This window comes from Acomys russatus, chromosome 14, assembly GCF_903995435.1.
Source record: "Acomys russatus chromosome 14, mAcoRus1.1, whole genome shotgun sequence".
Classification (NCBI taxonomy): Eukaryota; Metazoa; Chordata; class Mammalia; order Rodentia; family Muridae; genus Acomys; species Acomys russatus.
The window spans coordinates 7361359-7382559 of NC_067150.1; positions in this window are offsets into that span (position 1 = coordinate 7361359).

Sequence of the window (21201 nt, forward strand, 5' to 3'; positions counted from 1 at the left end):
TGAACTTCTTTAGACAGATATTCAGCAGCTTTCTGTGATGGAACCACTTTTTAGTTATTCTGTTTGGTTTTAACTTTGGTTTTGTTGATTGGTGTCAAATAAACATTGACAGTGCGGTTTCACTGCCCAGCACAGAGATGAGCCATCATTCTCTTAAGTCTAGCCTAGATTTCAGTCTAGAGTAAAGACTCTGACTGCAAGCAGAGATCTCCTTCTAGGAAGGACTGTTTTCCCAGATTTATCTTTCTCCAATTCACGAGTTCTTGCTGCTTCTTTAAGACAATGTAAATCATTTTAGCAGGGGACTGGTTAAGTCAAGATGTTCAAAGTAACTAGCACAAATATTTGCTTACCTTTTAATATAACTTTCTGTTTTATTTTTCACAGGTTTCTTTTATAGGTAAGAAGCTGATGACTCCTAGAGAGGGTGGTCACATGGTTGTCTGTTTGATCAGTTTGTATCTGTGAGTTTAGATAGCTTCATCACTGGATCCAGTTATCTGATGTCTCAAGAACTGTTACCTGTAGAGTGAGGATGCTGGGAATGCTTATTTCAAGGACCAGAGTGGTTCTCAACTATTAGAATCTCATAGCAGTACCAGCATGGCTTTGCTCAGGTCATATTTAAAGGTGAAACCATTTGGAGTTACCATACTTTCACCTCTTTGTCTTTAACAGATGCTTCCTCTTCACTTCCTTGTACCATGAATTTGCAGGTCACTTAAAATACATTACAATAAACCAGTGTGCTGAAAATACAGACATGGCATTATCTTTCACGAGAGCACAGTTCATAAATTGCTACTGCGATGTTGATTTTTACATCTACACTGGAGTGGTTGAAAAACCTCTATCTGCTTTCACTTCCCTAGTGCCCTGAAAAATGCTATAGTCTGTTTCACATCAGAGATCTATGGCTTCCTTAGACTCAATTTGAATAAATTTGCACCCCATGCTGCTGAGCCTCCTGCTCAAATCATGTATCAAAAATAGTGTATCACTCTTAATTTCAAACAACCTTAAAGCTATAGGAGTCAGAGCAAAATTCAGGCTTCACATTTCAGGTATTTAGAAGTTCAGCAGTGATGTGGCTCCCGAGGTTTATGGAGTGTGCCCTAATCTAGAGCAAAAGCTCTTAGTGTCATTATTTAAGCTTGTAAGAAAAGTCTAGTAGTGCTACAGAAATGTATCTTTCCACCATCTTTTCAAATTATGTAAATATTCCGTCTATTCTGGTGCAAAGGCTTCTGTACTTTTTAAGGAAGAGATTGTCTTGATGACCAATATTGTCTTATTTGACTAAATTTAAAATATTTTGGACTTTGAGTTTTAGCAGTATTAGATATTCATCCTAGTACCTTCATAGGACGACCTTGTTTTGTAATGCTGCATCACGTTATTCAAGTAAAAGGTCATTTTTTTACTCGCTTTTTCAAATACACATATTTTATTAATTGTTTCTCAATTTCATATATGTTGTCTTGTAATTTATCTTACTGAGTTTTCATACACATTCACATTCATAGAACTTTGACTACAAATAGAATGCATAGTAAAGGCCATGGTTTTCCACACATTATATGTTTCCCTACACTTACGTGTAGGTCCATAATAAATATTCTTTCACAACAATGTTTCTTCACAAGATTGCCTTGTAACAAAACCCACAGAGCACAACCACAATGGTTGACTGGTCCAACCAAAAATATTCAGCTTTATGTTTCATTCACACAGTAATATATACCATTACTCTCTCTGTGCCCCAGAGTTTCTTCTAAGACAGGGTCTGTGCCTCAAAGATACTAGAAAACAGTTTGAACTGTAGATGGAAGTCTGTGTCAGCTTGGGGACACATTGATTTGTGGGATTCACTGTCAATTCACCTGTTATTTTCTGGCAACTGTATCCAAGCTTTTGATGTTGGAAAGTAATTCAAGCTCCCTTTTAAAGAGGTTGTTTTTCTCTTGAACAAATAATGCAGTAGTAAAGCTAGAGTACAATATTGTATAAGAGTGCAACATGAATGTTATGTTCCTTAAGTCACAGGGAAAAAAAATACCTTCATATGTTGAGATAGAAGAAATGTATGAGAAATGAAGTATTGTAGGAGTCATTTATATCAAGAATTCTGGAAGTTGTTTTCTTAAAAAAAACACACACACAGAAGAAACAGGATAAGAATATGTTTTCATATTAGTCCTAATTGTGGGGTATGAAGCTGCTTCAGATTGTCTATAGAAGCTATAATTTGCCTTGAGCTCTAATAAGTGCATGATTTTGACAGTTGTAGATAGTTTTGGCAATTGAGTAACATTTGTAATTCTGGGGATTTTTTAGAGGGTATATAAATGCTAGGACCCACAGGAGGCAGGGGTGGGTGGTTGGTGGTTATTGTAGGTCATGTTTTGTTAATTTATCATGTCCAAATTCTCATGTACTTTTTCTGCCAGGTTTGATGGCACATGTCTTTAATGCCAGTACTTGGGAAGCAAAGGCAGGTGGATCTCTGTGAGTTCCAGCCAGCCATGTCTATAAAGTGAGTCCAGGACAGCCAAGACTACGATAAAAACCCTGTATCAAAACACTGCCAACCAAAAAATAAAAAAGAAAGAAAGAACAAAAAAAAATTATTACTCATCAGTAAATATCAAATAGTAAAAATCAAATTTGCTCCAAAGAACTCAATTGCTTTTTATAAGATGGCCATTTTCATGTACCAATCTATGAGCATGGGATATCTTTCTTAGAGACTTGGAGTTCCTGTCATATAATCTTTGACTTGTTTAGCTATGGCTACAGCAAGATACTTTATATTATTTGTGGCTATGTTGAATGTTGTAGTTTCTCTAATTTCTTTCTCAGTATGGTTGTCATTTGTGTACAGAAGGGCTACTGACATTTTTTAAAATTAATCTTGTATACAGCCACTTTGCTGAAGGTATTTATCAGCTATAGGAGTTCTCTGGTGGACTTTTGGAGGTCATTTATGTACAATATTATATTATTTGCAAATAGTGATACTTTGACTTCTTCCTTTCTGATTTGTGTCCCATTTATCTTCTTTAGTTGTCTTATTGCTATGTTAGCTATTCTTATGCTTTTATTATGCTTGCTTATATTTGTTACACTAGCCACAAAGGCAATACATGCAATCCTGACCTCTATTACAGCTTCTACTCTTTTCTTTAAAGAATTGGAAAGAAAAATGTGGAGGGCTTGGGATCCTTGGGCTCACATATAAACACTTGGAAGGCCAAGACTTTTAAATGTACATAGTTGGTCTCTTCAAAGAAGAGACATATAAATTGTTTTCTACCTAGAAGGCTGATAATGGATGTGGGTAATAGCCTGGTAACTTATGTTATATGTATGACAAACATTGCACCAGATCTTCTTGAAGACAATTGAGACATCATATGTAGTCAATTTATTTATAGAAACCGTCTCTGTGGAAGAAGTCAAATGTACTTTAACAAAGAATTTCAGTATAAAGTTGATGTAGCCTCAAACATTGTTGTGCAAATAGGCTTGAGTTGTCACAATGAAACTATTTTCCAAATTGCACTGTTCTGAAATATATTTAAAACAAACTTTCTGGTGTCACACTCTTTAAGTTTGAACTAACAGGTTCTACTGAGTCATGTTGAACCATACTTACTTCTTGCCTCATGGGAGTTGACTTTCAGCTAGCCTTTATGTTTTCAGAGACCCTCACAAAGTTGCTACTGCTATATGAGATAAAAAGCATGGTTCTCTAAGAGGCAATGGGCCAAGATTCTTACATAAAAGATTGATAAAGTGTGAGGTGAAAACAGCTACCTTGAACCACTAGGTTAACTGGCTTCTCTAGTTACTATTATTTGTTTAAATGTAGCTATAGAGTTTTGTCTGTTGATCATGTTTTGATGGTGATGAGTGACATAGAATTTAGAACTCCAGCTCCTTGAGAAGACTCACTGATGTATGAATGAATTAGATTCAGGTCACTTAAACATACATACTTCACGCCATGAAATTTCCTGACTATGTGTCTCACTCAACAGGCTTTGTTTCTCTAACATAGCTTTGCCCACATTTACCCATGTACTTTATCCATTTTAAAGCACTTTCACAGTGTTTATATACTGTGTTTGTACTCTGCAACTGAAATGTTCTTAAAAGTTATTTCCTGACACAAAAACATTATGGGTTGCTTTTTGTATTTTTATTAAATTGTGTTAGTGCACAATAACAGTTTCCATTGTGACCTTTCATACTTAACTGCCATTTTACCTTTACCACTTCCAACTGATGACTCCATGCCAAAATTTGGATTCCTGATTCAAAAGGAGCATCAATTTGTTTTTAGTTGGAGGGCTATCCAACAAAAACCCTATTGAATTCTGTAAATTTCCTAAGCTCTCTTTTCAAGTAACATCGAGAAGAGGCATTCAAGTTTCCAAATCTTCAAGGTAAGCTAGGCAAGTTTACTCCAGTGTGACAAAGACAAAGCATGTGAGGAACCAAAATTATTTAAATTGGGTTGATAGCTTTTCAATTTACATAAAGCTTTTAGCCTGCTGTTATCTTTGCTTTTACCAATTTAAATGCATTAACTCCAAGGCTCATTTTAAATTGAACGTTTAAATTAATGCATTGTCAATTTGTCGTTATGGTAAATGGGTAAAAATGAAGCTAGAAGCATGGATGTGGAGAAATAATGACCCACTGTTGATTTGCTATTTTAATCCAGATATGCTCTGCAGTTCTCCATGTGGCCATTATCCATGTGAACCTAATGGCATCTGAAAACAGGATTGGCAAAGCCCGTTAACAAGATGTTCTTTTCTAAGTGAGAGGAGCATGTTGTTGTTCAAAAACAAGCTGCAATACTGTGTATGCCTGACTTGGTATGCATGTAGTACCTCTGATCACTTTCGCTAAAAGGAAAAAGAGAAGGAAATATAATGATCCTAATTAGCATCAAACCAAGCTGAAGTGATTTTCTTTTAGCTATTCAACTCCACCTTAAATGAAATATGAAGTAAAAGGTTGGCAGAGTGTTTAAACATGAATGAGCTCTAAAGAAATCAGCTCCTTGATGTTTTCTTTTTTTCCCGAGAAGAATTTAAGTGACATATATAAAAATAAATTAGAGCAGCAAGCTTAATTTTATTCTTCTTGGGTTTGGATGTCCTCGGGCAAGGAAGTGGTAATAATCACCTTTTTTTTTTTTTTTTTTCCTGTTTTTAATCTTACTCATTAACCTTTATAACTGAAGTTAAAGAAATACAATGTCTTCCGGATAACCTTGAAGTATTGTGCATATCCTAAAGTGGAATAGGCACCTTTATTGTATCATCTATGACTTAATGGAGCTGTGATATTGTGACGACAAAGGCAGAGGACAGACATAGCCTTGTTCATGTTTCCTTCCTCTCCTCCATCCCCTGCTCTTATTAGTGTTTAAATACAATAGCTGCATTAGTTGAGCTATTTGATATAAAAGAAACAACGTTGCTTGTATAAGATATCCATGTAACACATGCTTGAATGATGGTGTGTGTGTGTGTGTGTGTGTGTGTGTGTGTGTGTGTGTGTGTGTGTGTGTGTATGTGTGCCTGCATTTATGCACCTACTTCGTACTTAAGGATTGAACCCATTGAGTATATTTGGGAAACACTGCAATGCTGTCCTGCATTCCTAGTACTAGCCCTCCCAATCTTTCTATACTTAGTAGATGCCACTATGCAACAGAACCCAGCCATGTCTTTTCATGATGCCTGAATGTGTGATCAATGGCATATGTTAAATGAAAATCAGTATACGTACAAGTATATGTGGGACACACAGGATTTTTCCTATAGTTTTTTTCTGATGGGAACAGTGGTTGTGAATCATGAAGCCTTCTGCTATATTTTATATTTTTCAAAAATAAAATTTAAAAAGAGGCCTCCTCTAAATCTACTTCCTCACATAAAATCTGACTGACTATTTGAATGCAAGTACTTTTTCTGCTGAAGATACTTTCTTTCTATTCATAAAACATCGGTTTGATTTCTTTTGTTAATATGTTGCTCCCATTTTTTCCTGTGTCATTTGTACAATCCAGTAGGATTTGTCATTCTCTTCTTTTGTAGAGAGTATTTCCTGCCTGGAATTTTCTTCCTCTGTATGGTTGGCACTTGCAGCCTTTGCTCTTCAGGTGCTTTATTTTTCATGTTTTAAGATATAGAAGGGCAAGTATCATAGCTGTAGGCTATAACTTTCTTTTTTACACCACAGAAGTCCTAAGCCAGTGGCTTACACTAGTGTTTGTCTGTCTGTCTCCACTGATTGAATTTAGTGTTAAATATCTGGGTACAGATGCTAATGATAATTCAAATATGAATTCTGATACTTGTGAGAGGCGTCTTATGACATGGATTATGAGTTCAGATCCAGTGAAGAGCCTAGCCTGTCAGGGAACTAGGAAATTTCAGGAATGTCCCATGGTGGTGTTTGCCAGGAGCAAGGCCCTTCTCCTTGTCCTCTTTCAGATCTACCTAATTGTCTCCTAGACTATTCCCCCCCTCCCCCGTGTTCTATCATATTATGATTTTTTTCTTACTTGCTCAATAATTTTTCACATTATTGATTTTTAAGTGGCATTTCTCCAAACTTCTCCAATGTGTTAAAATATTCCAATACAGTAGCAAAACACACAGTAACCTTACACTCACCATGGAAACCTTCACATTGCTCCTAATAAACCCTATCCATCATGCATCCAATATCATTTGAAAACATTGAATGACAGCTCCACTACTTCATTGACTTTTCTCTTTTGAACCTCATATTTTGTCAGGAAATCTTGTATCTCTCAGGTTTGTTTGTGTTTCCATATCAAATACTCAAGCACCCTCATGAAGAAGCGGTTTCAGTTCATTAAATGCATATATATTATTTTAAGTTTGATGGGAAGGAATGGATGTCAGTATTGAGAATGGCTCATGCATGTATTACAAGCAAGAGGAGCAGTGAGATAAAAAAAAAATAGACACCCACAGCACAAAATAATTTTGGTTTATGCATTTGCCTATTTTTCAGTCATTTTGTTGTTGTTGTTTGGAACATCAAAAAGAATTCTGGGTTCTATGATTTTGTCAGTAGTCATGGTGTTCATAATGATTCTTATTACTTCGACATATAAAGAATGTTGCTGGGAGTGAAATACAGTACTAATTAGAGAGGAAATGTGATGACGAATACAAACTTAGGAGATAGTAATGTCAAGCAAACACAGCAGGGAAAGTAGCAAACCATGAGGACTGGGGCTCCGAGAATTAGCATGATGTTTTTTGGGGATGTTTTCTGACTTCTATCTCAGCTTCAGGAAGCAAAGGGACTTGCAGATGATGACCCCTTAGGTCTTTTGTTGTTGTTGTTTGTTTGCTTCAAGACAGGGTTTCTCTGTGTAGCCTTGGCTGTCCTGGATGTAGACCAGGATGGCCTTGAACTCACAGGGATCCACCTGCCTCTGCCTCTTGAGTGCTGGGATTAAAAGCGTGCACCACCACCACCCGGCTTTTTTTTTTTTTTTTTTTTTTTTTTTTTAATATTTATTTATTTATTTATTCTGTTTTTTCGAGACAGGGATTCTCTCTGTAGCCTGGGCAGTCCTGGACTCACTTTCTAGACCAGGCTGGCCTCGAACTCACAGTGATCCACCTGCCTCTCCCTCCCAATTTTTCGTATTAAAGGCGAGGAGTCAGAGGCAGGCGAATTGCTGTAAATTTGAGGCCAGCCTGGTCTACAGTGTGAGTCTATGATAGCCAAGACTACATAGAGGAAACCCTGTCTCAAAAAGCTGAAATAAATAAATAGACCCCTTAGGTCTTGTTGTTCAAATAATTAACATTACAACCTGTTCTTCCGGGCTCCTTATCAATATAATCTGTTCTCTCTTAGTACAGTATAAATAGTACTAAATGAACAGTGTAATCCTTGGTCTTCTGCTCAGACAGAAACAAAGCCTTTGTTCAGATGAAAGTCAACAGCAAACACTGCAGGTAAAGTGTATGGTCAGACTTCTCTCCTACAAAATGTTTTTAAATGTAAGTTGAAAGAAATTTCTTCTAGGGAAGAACTAATCACATTCTCATGAGAAAGAAGGGGCAGTGACCAACTTTACTGAGTCTAGAGAAGACATTGCCTGCTAGGTAATAAAAGCAGGAATATACACCTCTTTATTTTCACAGTGACCCTGAGGGCATGCCATGGCAGCTGCCAGAGCACTGACCTATTTTCTCTGTCATCTAGGAAGCATTCTTGAAGGTGTGGTTAGTAAGTCTAGCCGACTCCATGACTGGCTAGAGTCTCTTGTTAGTTTGGAGCAGGACTGAGTCTAAATTCTTCAGAAATAAGCTCAGCAGTTACTGGTAATACCACAGATAATGAGCAGCCAATCAGGGACAGTCTAGCCTCCTGGCTTGGAGAAGATAAGGTTTCTTAAGGTTAGTTTACTGCTGGTCTACAAATCTCTTCTCTTATGATTAATTCATGACTGCTGACTAAGTTTGCCTGCACCTTTGCAGTCTGCCTGCACTTTTACACTTTGAATGCTCCAATCATATTCAAGGTCACCAACTCCCCAACCACAACCCCCACTTTCACATTGGAATTTCCTGAATGCCTTTTTTAAAAAGCCTGGTAGCTCACCTCAGGATTACCATTTTGTCTAAATGGTGATCCCTGCATGCTGGATTTCTGTTGGAAAAAAAAAAATCCCTTCACACTCCTGTTGGTCTTTGGAGATCTAGCAATCTGGGCATAACATTTGGGGATAACAGTGTCATACATGTCCTGTGATGTCCTTTTTTCACAAGAGAAGGAACATTGTTAAATCAGTACTGAAGACGCCAACTCAGCCTAAGTCTCTGTTAAAGATTCTACATGAAGAGGCACCTCTCTTCTACCTTTCTCCAAAATGACACTGGTGGTTTTTTTTTTTTTTATTGTTTGTTTGTTTGTTTGTTTGTTGTAAAAAATCACTAAGGACTAAGCACTTGACTTAAAAGCAGATTTTTGAACTTAGAAGGAGATTGGACATTACTCTCCCTATAAGAGGTAAAGATAAAGATAACAATATATAAAGATGACAATGATAAAGATAATGATAAAAATGAAGATAAAGATAAAGTAGATAGAAAAGATATTAATGGAACGTCCAACTCCAGACCTACCCCAGGGAAGAGAGCCAACCCATGACACTATTAATGATACTCGGCTATGCTTGCAGAGAGAAGCTTAGTAGAGTTGCCCTCTGACCCTCTGAGAGATTCTACCCAGCAGTGGTTCTAAGCCGATGGTGAGATTCACAGCCAAAAGTTGGGTAAAGCAGTCTTTTGGAAAAGTATGTGTATGTGGAAGGGTTGGAGGGTGGAGGGAATAAAAGGGGCTGGAGAGTGGGCTATGACTTTCACACAAACTCTGGTGCCTCATATTTGACCATGTCCCCTGGAGGGGGAGACCTGGTGGCACTCAGAAAAAGGATAGCAGGTTACCAAGAAGAGACTTGATACCCTATGAGCATATACAGGGGGAGGAAATGCCTCAGGAACAGTCATAGGGGAGGGGAATAAGGAGAAAATGGGAGGGAGGGAAGAATGGGAGGATACAAGGGAGGGGATAACCATTTAGATGTAACATGAATAAATTAATAAAAAATTAAAAAAAAAAAGAAGATCAACAAGACAACTAACCAGGGTGCATAGGGGTTTGTGGAGACTAAAGCACCAACAAAGGACCATGCATGGACTAGACCTAGGCTCCCTACAGAGATGTACCTGACGGCCAGTTCATGCTCCATGTGGGTCCTATAGTAAGGGGAGAAGGGACAACCTTTTTCAAAGACTCTGTTGCATGTCTTTGATCACCCCCCATCCCGCACTGGTGGGACCTCCTTGCCAGGCCACAGGGGAAGAGGACCCACTCAGTCCTGATTTGACTTGATGAGCTGGGGTGGGTGGTCAGGGTGCAGCTTCCCTTTTTCTGAGGGATAGCGGAGGTGATAGGGAAAAGGAAGAGAGAGAGGGAACGGGAAGAAAGAAAAGAAGTAGTTGTGACCAGGATGTAAAGGGAATTAGTTAATCAATTAATTAAAAAAAGAACACCTCCTCAAAGAAAGGAAGATTGGACAGCATTCCCTGTGCATAGAAACATTTTCAATTTTATATTTTATAAATTTGAATTTGTGATACCTCTAAATAACCGATTGGCAGCAAAACATAAAAAAATTGTTTCTAAAAATATGCCTGTTATTTTATTTCCCGAAAAATCTAAAAAATAGAACATATGCTTATACTTTAATAACAAGAAATAAATTGTACATTTTAACATGTGATGTGCATTTTTGGTACAGGCAGACGAGCTTAAGGGGACAAAATTTAGAGTCAAGGTTGTTCTGGAGATCTCAGAGGGAACAGCATCAGTAGGTGCATTGCAGTGACTTCCAGGAAGTCCTGTAAAGAGGGTAGAATGCCACAGAGCCTGAGAGAGGAATGTGAGGGGCAGTAATGGAGGAAAACTCAGTGGAGAGGATGAAAGAGTGGCAGTAACCAAAATAGTCTAAATGATAGTTATATTCAGTAATGTAAGGATAAAAGAAATCAGTGAACACAGAGAAATGATAAAGGTGACCACTGTGGAAACACAAATAGAATTTTAATTAGAATATCCTCCCTAATATACTGCTTATTTTAATTTTGTTTTTTTTTATCTTTTTTTTATTAATTTATTCTTGTTACATCTCAATGTTTATCCCATCCCTTGTATCCTCCCATTCCTCCCCCCCCCCCATTTTCCCATTATTCCCCTCCTCTATGACTGTTCCTGAGGGGGATTACCTCCCCCTATATATTCTCATAGGGTATCAAGTCTCTTCTTGGCTACCTGCTGTCCTTCCTCTGAGTGCCACCAGGTCTCCCCCTCCATGGGACATGGTCAAATGTGAGGCACCATAGTACGTGAGAAAGTCATATCACACTCTCCACTCAACTGTGGAGAATATTCTGACCATTGGCTAGATCTGGGAAGCGGTTTGAAGTTTACCTCCTGTATTATCCTTGGCTGGTGCCTTAGTTTGAGCGGGACCCCTGGGCCCAAATCTGCCTATCATATTGTTCTACTTGTAGATTTCTAGGACCCTTTGGATCCTTTTATTTTGCTATTCTCCCATGCATCTCTCATTTAGAGTCCCAATAGGATGCCTTCCCCTCTGTCCCAGTTTCCTGGTAAGTGAAGGCTTTCGTGGGACATGCCCCTTGGGCTAGTATGCAGATATAAGTGAGTATATACCATGTGAGTCTTTCTGCTTCTGGGTTAACTCACTCATTATGATCATTTCTAGCTCAATCCATTTATCCACAAATTTTGGGAATTCCTTGTTTTTAATAGCTGAGTAGTATTCCATAGTGTATATGTACCACAGTTTCTTTATCCACTCTTCTACTGAGGGACACTTAGGCTGTTTCCATGTTCTGGCTATTATGAATAAGGCTGCTATGAACATGGTTGATCAAATTTTCTTGTTGTGTGCTGGAGCATCTTCTGGGTATATTCCAAGGAGTGGAACAGCTGGGTCTTGAGGAAGCCCTATTCCCATTTTTCTGAGATAGCACCAGATAGATTTCCAAAGTGGCTGTACTAGCTTGCATTCCCATTTTGTAATAGAGAAGAAGTTCAGTTCTGACGCTAAAGGGTCTTACCAGAACAAAGTTGAATATTACTACTCTTTAGGGCTCATAATTGCCAAGTTTTTGGTGTTAATCTGTGCTTGAGAGCTCTTGCAGCAAATAGTTCTTGGTGTTACAATACGAGGTGAAAAATAAGGTATATGCAATACCTAACCCCAAGGCTGAAGAAATACTCCAACACAACCGTGGCAGCTGATTCATCCCAACTATAAAATAAATGTCCTTTGTAATCTAGATATCCACTATATATTTTAAAATTATAAATATAAGAAAAGTTTTAAACAGACCATCAGCTGATTTTATCATCACTTCTCTGAGTGAATGTCTTATTTTGACCTAAATATGGTATTAACTGGCAAAGCCTAGTTCAACTGTCAGTTTTCTTCTAGGCCTTTGTGACGGTGTACATTTTGACTGACTATCATTGCTTGAGAGTCTGCATTGATAACAAGCCCACAGATCATGCCTGTTTTCTTTGTTATGGGCTTCATTCTGTAAAGAAATAATTCAAAGAAGTAACTTGCTGAACACCTCATGAGTCAGCTGTGCTTCAGTTTGAAAACAATGATATTTATTTTAAAACTTTGACTTTTACATAAATTACGTATTTTTACTTAGCAATATAACTTTAGTTTCTTAAAGAAAGACATGTTGGTGTATCACATCATGTGTGGTTCCGACTTTAAGAACATCATGAGTGGCCAACAGGATGGACTGGAATGTGGCTATCTGAAGGAAGGCTAGGGTGTGCTTGTCCAAGGGGCTGCACTCACATTCTCACTAGAGGTCTCAGCCCTCTCATGCAAAGTTGTTCTTTTAACTCAGTTGGGAGCTGAGTCCATAAGACACTGCTACCCACAGTCAGGGTGTGCCTTCCCTTCTCAAACATCTCTGGAAACCTCATAAGCAAAGCTTTGTCTCCTGACTGAATCTGAATCTAGTCACGTTACCAGGGAGGAGTCATCTGAGTAGAGACAGTAAGAGGTCAGACTCAGGGAGGTGATTGCCTCACAAAGACCTCACAGTAAATTCAGGTAAAAATGCGCTATTGAGAAAATGGACAATTTGGACATGGGGTCTCATGGAAAAGAATGATTCCTTGATGGCCTCGCTTTCCCACTTTCTCACCTTGTGCTTCTGGAACACATACAATAGACAGCTTTGATCTACTGTGTGTTCCTTTCCAGTGTTCTGCTTTATCATAAGTCTAGGAATGGGGCCAAGTACCTATGTACTCTACCTACAAGAGCAAATAAAGCTTTTCTGTTTTTGGATTGTTTGTTTCCACGAGGATTTTGGTCACAGCCACAGAAATTATGTATAGTATAAAAAGAGAGAGATAAACCCAATTCTTGCTATTCATCAGAAATCAGCAACATAATGAAACAAAAGGATATTCAAACTATAACACTGTACAGTGTTTAATATCAGAATATGTAAATTTGTGTCATTTGTGAATTGACTAGACTTGAAGACAAACACCTCTTAATTGCATAGCTTTAAGTGCTATGGATCCACTCATTTGGTGAGGCCCCCATGGCACCCAGGAAGCTCCTGACCTACAAGGATGATTTCATGACTGAATTGCAGCCATTTTCAGGGCCGATAGCTGGAATCAAATAGATGCTCTGCACAGAACATATGGACTCACAGTAGGGAGAGAAATTCTTTTGGCAAAGAGGAGCATAGAGATTCCTGCACTTATGAAATATGCCTTGGATGTCTTAAAAACTCATTTATAAACCAAGATAACATGAAAGAGCAGGCCAATTTCTAGCCAGACTATTAAATCCCCAAAACTTGAAGGACTACACAGCATTCAAGAAAATCAGCATCTTATATTGAAATGATATCTTGTGGAAAATTTATATGTTTTAAATAGATTGATTCAAACAGGTATCCCTTGTTCTTGCCGTCAGAAGTCTAGACTGCACTCGCAGCAAGGTGAGTTTCTTTGTATAAATGTGTGGTAACTTTTATCACTTCCATGAATACAGTAGATGAAGAAATTCCTTGCAGGTGCCCTCAAACCTCTCAGTGAAGAATGACAAAAGAAATAATAGAACTTTCAAGTTATGTCAAGACATCAGTGTGGTCAGCGTAACATGTGAAGGTGATCGCTTTGCAGCTCAAGGGTGCTGTGCAGACACTGAAGAAAGGCTCGTCCTAATGGGAGAATGTATTTACTTTGAAGGGAATTGAGGAATTTTTCCCCTTCTCCATACACTTAGGTTTGGATGTGAATCAGTAATTTCCTGGCAGCCTCACAGCACACTTGTCCTGGGATTTTTCAATGTCAGGCATTATATGATTCGTATCCTCAAATAGTTCCCAATAGAAGTTGTCAGCTGCTTTCTGTTCATGTACCAACTGAATGAATGCTCCTTTGATTTTCTATCTGAACATACAGTTTTACGTCTTCTATAATTAACCTGTCAGTCTAGCATCTCCAGCAGTACTGCATCCAGGTAATGGAAGGTATATTAAAACCTAAGAGCTCTAGTGGTGATATTTGCAAATTTTTCTTTTGCATACAAATACACATTTTCCTCACAGAGCAAAGGCCAATATAATTTTTGGAAGCATAAGTTTTGTTTAATTTTCTTCCTGAATTATCGTTACACATCCTGTAAAGAAATCAAATCACACAGTATGGCAGCTGTGAGGTAAGCAATCAGGATTTATTTGAGGTGGGGATATCTAAAGAGACTACAAGGAAGGACTTTATAGTAACTCTATTTACTCCTGGTAGTCATAAATCAGTATAGTATAGTTTGGATGATAATTAACCGATCAAATAGTGTCCTAACATGAGGCTAATGGATCCAGTTAAGCTTTTTCTAAAATCATAAATGATCATATTCTTTGAATGCCAGTAAGCCCATGTTTAAATTTGTGAATGTGAATAGTGGGAAACATAGAGCAGTAGTCACTAAAATCTTCATTAAACTCTTTATCAGAAAAGCTTTATAAGGAAGACTCAGGCATTGTAGGTCAGGGGTATTGACCCATTTGCTTAGTCATTGCAATTTTGTTTTCTATTTCTATGTATCTACAATCCATCATCTCTGTCTGTCTCTGTCTCTCTCTCTCTCTATATATATATACATGTATATGTATATATATTCACCTACATATATATGTGTCTCTATTATCTTTCTCTTTCTCTATCTCTATCTATCATTTATTTATCCATTTATCTGCCTACTTATCTGCTGTTGATGGCTGTGATGGTGTTGTTTCAGAAGGAGAGTGATATCTCTAACATTTTATAGTAGTAAGTTGTACTAGAGAGATGATGGAGACAAGGAGTTTGAACAGAAATGAAAGGCTGGAGCCTTGATATGTTTTATCTATAGATATTATGGACTCAATTTGGGTTTGTAGCAAATTGGCAGAGGTGAGAAGAAACCTAATGACTCTAAATACTCTTAACACAATGGTATAACCACTTAGCTTTAACCCTCATAGAACCTTTTGAGGCTAACATGGAATAGTGCAATGGGTAGAGCTGTGACATATATCCATTCAAATTAATTGATGGATGATGGCTAAGCAGACACTTTTCAACTTTACTTAGAGGAAATACATTAAGGATCCATGATTGTATGAATTATGGAGATAGACCAATTGGAGAAATTCAAACTCCACAGATAATACAGATCACCTCCCCAGCTCAAAATAAATGAAAGTACACATAAACCCTGGGATCAAAAAAACTCTGAGTTCAACTCCCAGACCTCTCCTAAATTCATTGGTGGTGGTTTTTCTCTAGTATGAAATGACAAAGTAGAAGGCTCTTTATTAAGAAATAAACAAAACAAAACAACAACAACAAAAACTTCTCCAGTGTGTTTTTAAGGTTTTTTTGGGGTTTTTTTTGTTTTTTTTTTTTTTTTTATGCTTTTGTGACTACAGGCTGTTGGCTGTCTGCACACGTCCCCAAACAATAATCCTGGGATCTGTCAGAGAAAAATATTAAACCCTAAAGATTACATTAACTTTATACACTACTCTATTACTTGTTTGTCATTGATATTGGTGAGCAAATGACTTGTAGGTGACTCTAAAGATTATCACATGGCTACTCAACTTATGTACCAGAAAATGAGAACTGCAGCAGCTTTCTGTTGTCTGTGAAAACTGTTGAACACTGTCTGATTCTTATTATGAATTAGAATAATTTTTTTTAAAAAAAATCACTGTCATTTAATTTGAAATTATGAAGAAACGAAGAGTAAAAGCATTTAGCATTTTTTTTTTAATTACTGCTGCCTTAGGAATAAAATGAACATTTTGCAAAAGCTGGATGTGTGCTCCATGTTCATTAAATTACGTTTAAGCAAATGTGGTTTCTCACATTTCAGCTGGCTCAGTGGTCAGGAAACCTCATTTCTGGAGCAGATTGGCTACTAGCAATGCATCATGGTCAGAAAATGATTGTGTTTTCCCTTACCCTATCATCAAGGCATTCTTACTTCTTAAGCTACTAATAGAAGATGAAGAACATGGCACCAGGTTATGATCACCAACTCTGTCATGCCCTCATGCACATCCAGAATCCCCATGGGCAAAAACATCCTAAGAATATCTCAAAAGATAACTGCAGAAACATCTGTGGACTGGTTTGTGTGCCCTCTAAGACTTGGCAGTAGGGTCTGTTGACTTACCATGTGCCCTGAGTTCATGATATGCCCCATTGGAACTTTGGTTTTAGAGGCAGCTTTGGCTTTGTATCATAGAAAAAAAAGGCATGAATTTTGCTTTTGGCAATAACAACACTTGAAAAGCCTTTGTCTGGGTAATCCAGTCACTTAGATTCTAAGAAAAATAATGAAATTTTAGGAAATAAGAGATATTTGAACAACTCCTAATAATTGAATGTCTTTTCTGTATGTTTTTAACTTTATGATAAAGAAATAATGTTTTGCAGAGTGTTGCTTATAGTTACATTTAAAAATGCTTTCTATTCTTTTTAATATGTTTTTTAATGCATGAGCATGTGTCCATTCAAATTTTAAGGTGTTTCTAAGATACTTGTTAGCATAATATAATTCATCTAAATTTTGCCAAAGCTGTTTTTAATGACAATGTATAGTGATACAGAACATGAGCCAAATCCCCTTCTCAACTAGATGGTTTTCCACAGGTAATTCTAAATAAAATTCCAGTAGTATTAACCAGGATTCTGCTTTCTTACCTGAAATGAAAGTATGTTATTATCTATTACAGGATACTTCCCAAGTGGTGTCATCATGTCAGCTCTGTTAGAGATAAAGAATATGAGGGAAGAAGTGTCCATGACCGTTAAAACACAACAATCAAGAAAGATGAGCCACAAAATAGCGTAATCTATGCTAAGATCAGATTAGTGACTACTTTAGAGGGTATAATCAAACCTGGAAAAGATTCACACACAGGAGACAATTTATACCTCTCACCAAGGAGGTCCCATGAAAATGGTAAAGAGAGAATTTTACTGAACTGTGCCTGGGAGGTCAGGAACAAAATTTCCCTGATGCATCATTCCGCTCCTGCTTCCATTGATGAAGTACAATTTAGACATTTATGCAGCATTCGTTAGCATCAAGCAAAATCAGATTTACGTTTGTCTGGTTTATTTAATCAATGGAGATGACGAAATTAAACAATGAACTTAGAAAGGATTGTCGGTTTGAATTACCTTTCGATACAACATAAGACAAAAGTGCACTTAAGATAGTCATTTCCCCATAGCAGTTTTTGTATTATTTTAATTCAATGTTTTTATATAAATAGAAATGTTTCATGTTTTTGGTTTTACAGTAAAGTGGTCACTGGTAGTTTCTGAATGGTAATATAGTATACAATCTTAGAAGTTTTTCATGTGTTCTAAATATTCAGTTTTCTTTTTAAAAATGAACATTATATCCACATGAAGTATTGCAAGCAATAGTATGAGAGTTTACATCCATAAAAAAGCTAATTTTATTTCAAATATTTTATACAAAAATATATGTATGCACATAAGTATCCAATATAAGGAAATGAACACCATTCAAAATGTCTATTATGCATAAGACACAAAGAGGAATATTCTAGAAGCCCATGTATTTTCTCCTAATTTTATAATCTGTGCTTCAGAGTCAACTAGTATCATGATGTCTAGTTACATAAATTAATTTTGCTGGATTCAATATTACCTCTGTGGTGTTATTCAATGCTATTCTCTTAGATTCAACTTCCTTAACACAGTTATCTTTATGAAATGTTATCTTTAACTCAGTTACATATTTGAAATGCAGTCATAGTGCTCTCTGATGCTTTAGTCCAGGTTCTTTCATTGCTACACATTGCTAAACTGTGGGAACACACTGGACGTTTATGTCTTTCATGTAGATGAACTTTAGAAGATGCTTCAAGCTGCAGCTATGGAAATTGTGCCACTTCTGACTTTCTCACAGAAATCATATTGTGTTACATTTTAGACTATAAATATCTATTTGCCCATCATTAATGCTGTCTTTTTCTTACTAAATTATTTTCTATTTTTATCTTATTTTATTCTTGTTATCTTCCTCATTCTACCCATCTCAATACTGTATTCTCATTGAAGTCTTATTCTTTCTAGTACTTTATTAAATTTGGTTGTCTCCTTATCGAAGAACATTTTCAGAATGTTTACTGTTCCACAGGAGTAATCACATATATCTTTGTGGAATTAAGGAAAAGTGGATAACAAGAATGATTTGGTAAGGAGATATAGAGCGTGTAGCCCTTGGATTTACCCTTAAAAGACAGAACAAAGCTTCTACCCAACATCAATCAAGAAATGCAGTTGCCCCTTCTGAGAGTTTGTTATGAAACCCACTGATGAAGAGTGAGTTGGAGGCGATAATATGCTTGTGGTGATGTTTTGTTGACAGAGCCCAATGTAATTACACTTGTTTTATGGTGACAACAGTAGTGAAAATAAGCACAAGAGAATAAAAATTCTCTACTTTTATTCTTAGAGCTGTTTCTAAAGTGGCATCCCTGGGATTTGGTTGGTTCTCAGTATTAAATAACTACAGCAACTAGGTGCTACCAACCAGATGGGTACACTAGTGATGAACATAAAATGTGGATAAATGAAGAAATTTTAAAAGTACATGGTGCGAAATAATTTGAAAAAAAAGTAGGCCTGTTTAGTCTGGGAGAGGCATATCACATGTCTTTGGATATTGAACTTTTTGAGGTTCACTGTTCCAGGTCATTGATTAAACGGAGTGATTGAGATTCAAGGAGAGCAAGGAGAACAAAGAAAGTATAGTTGAGGGGGAAGGCCAGAACCTCAGAAGTTACCTAAAATCGGGTTTTTTATTTTAAATTGAAGAAAAGACATCAAATAATTGAAAAATAACTTTTTAAGTTGACTGTGATCGCTGTGCATTATAGGGATGAGGAGAAGGCAAGATACAGTCTGATGGCATGAGAATTCTTGGGCTAGTACCTACTACCAAGGAAATATGTTCAAATAATTCTGCCTTAGGGAGAACACAGATCAGACAGACACCCGTAATATACAGAACTTTGCATAACAAAGAAAATATGTATGGAGAAAGAAAGTAAAGCAGGTTGTCTCTTTCTTGACCCTCATTTTCTCCTCTGAGCTTCCAACATTATGCCTAACTTTTTGGCTAACAATACATAAATGACATGCTGGGATTGGGTGTGACACACATTTTTATAAAGTCATTTGCAATTCATTTGTTTTAGGATTTTTTGTTTTTAGCTTTTATTTATTTATTTTTTCAGATAACATCTCACTTGTATCTTCCCATTCCCCCCTCCCGCCCTCTTTCACCCTAGTTCCCTCCACTAGGCCTGAGACAGAAGGGGACCTCCTCCCCTACCATATGATAACAGCCTATCAGGTCTCATCCTGGTAGCCTGCTTCACCTTCCTGTTAGTGCCACCAGGCCTCCCCAAAAAGGGGAAGTGGTCCAATAGGGGGCACCAGAGTTCATGTCAGAGTCATTTGTTTAAATTGCCTCAACATGGCATGTAGTGTTGTGTACATTTTCTAGGAAGGCTCCAGTAACCCTCACTCTGACATGCTCAGTCTACTTAAACTTGGGTACCAATACCCAAATGATTTTGGCTTCATAGTCAGTACAGTAGAGTGATTCAAGCAAATCCCCACAAGAGACTTTGAAATGTAATAAATACCCCCATTGCCTTTAAGTACAAATTGCACTATTTTTAAGTGAATGAGGGGACACCAAGAACAGAGGAACTTTCAGTCATACCACAGGAAGAGACTGAATTTTCCCAACACTCTTGAAATGCTTCACAACTTTTATTCCCTTAGTCAAGCATCCTTGTTAAGGTAGTACCCCAGGGATATTTCAGCCTCAGAATTTTGAATTTCTCAGCAGAGAGCCCAGTTGAATTGGGTCAATATTTTTATATCTGTTTGCTTATAATATTTAGGTAAGAGTTATAATAAATAGTAGGTGATTCTAAGTTTTAATACAATGTTCTTTATTGGAAGTAGAATTTTTTTCATGCAATATATTCTGATTGTGGTTTCTCATGGCCCTATTCTTTCTAGTTTCTCCTAACCTCTCCTGCCATCCAGGTCCCCAACCATTTTTTCTCATCTTAGAAACAAAACAGGCATCTAAGGAATAATAATAGAGGGAAATAAGATAAAGCAAAACATATACATTGAAATATGACAAAAGAGAAGAAAATGAGTAAAAGTAATATATATATATATATATATATATATATATATATATATATATATATATTCATACACACATGTTCTCACACACACAACAATTACACAAAAGTATAAACCAGAACCTATAATACATATGTAAAGTGCCTTTAATGCTAAGAAATGAGAAAAGGAGGGCTCCTGATTCACTGTTATGAGATAAGAACACTGGAAGATGTTGGTGAGTCATTTTGGTCATCTACTACCAGACATGTGGCCTACCATGAAGAGGGATTCATTGTTCCGTGATTTCCCAATGAGACTCCCTTGGAGAAAACAAACTTTTAAATTTGCAAGTAGTTGTCCATTGGAGATTTGCTTCTGCATTGGAAATGGGGGAGGGGGTGTGTTCCCTTCTACTCTCAGCTATAGGACCTATCTGGTACAGACCCTGTGCATGCTGCCTCAGTCTCTGTGAGTTCATATGTGTGTCAGTCATGTTATCTTTAGAAAGCCGTGTTTCCTTGGTGTCCATCTATTTTCCCTTGGACTTCCATCCCATCTGGCTCTTTAAAGTTTTGTAACAGATTTGTTAAAGTACTATCAGTTTGACAAAGTGTATGCTCCTCATCACTTTTCATTTTGTGTTTCTTCATGACAATAAAATGCACTCACACACATACAGTGATAACTGATATTCAAACATTATGACCTTCTATTATTTCATATTTTAAACAATAATCATTGCTACTTTCACACAGAATTGTGTTATAATCTTGTGTTGTGGTTTATAAAACCACA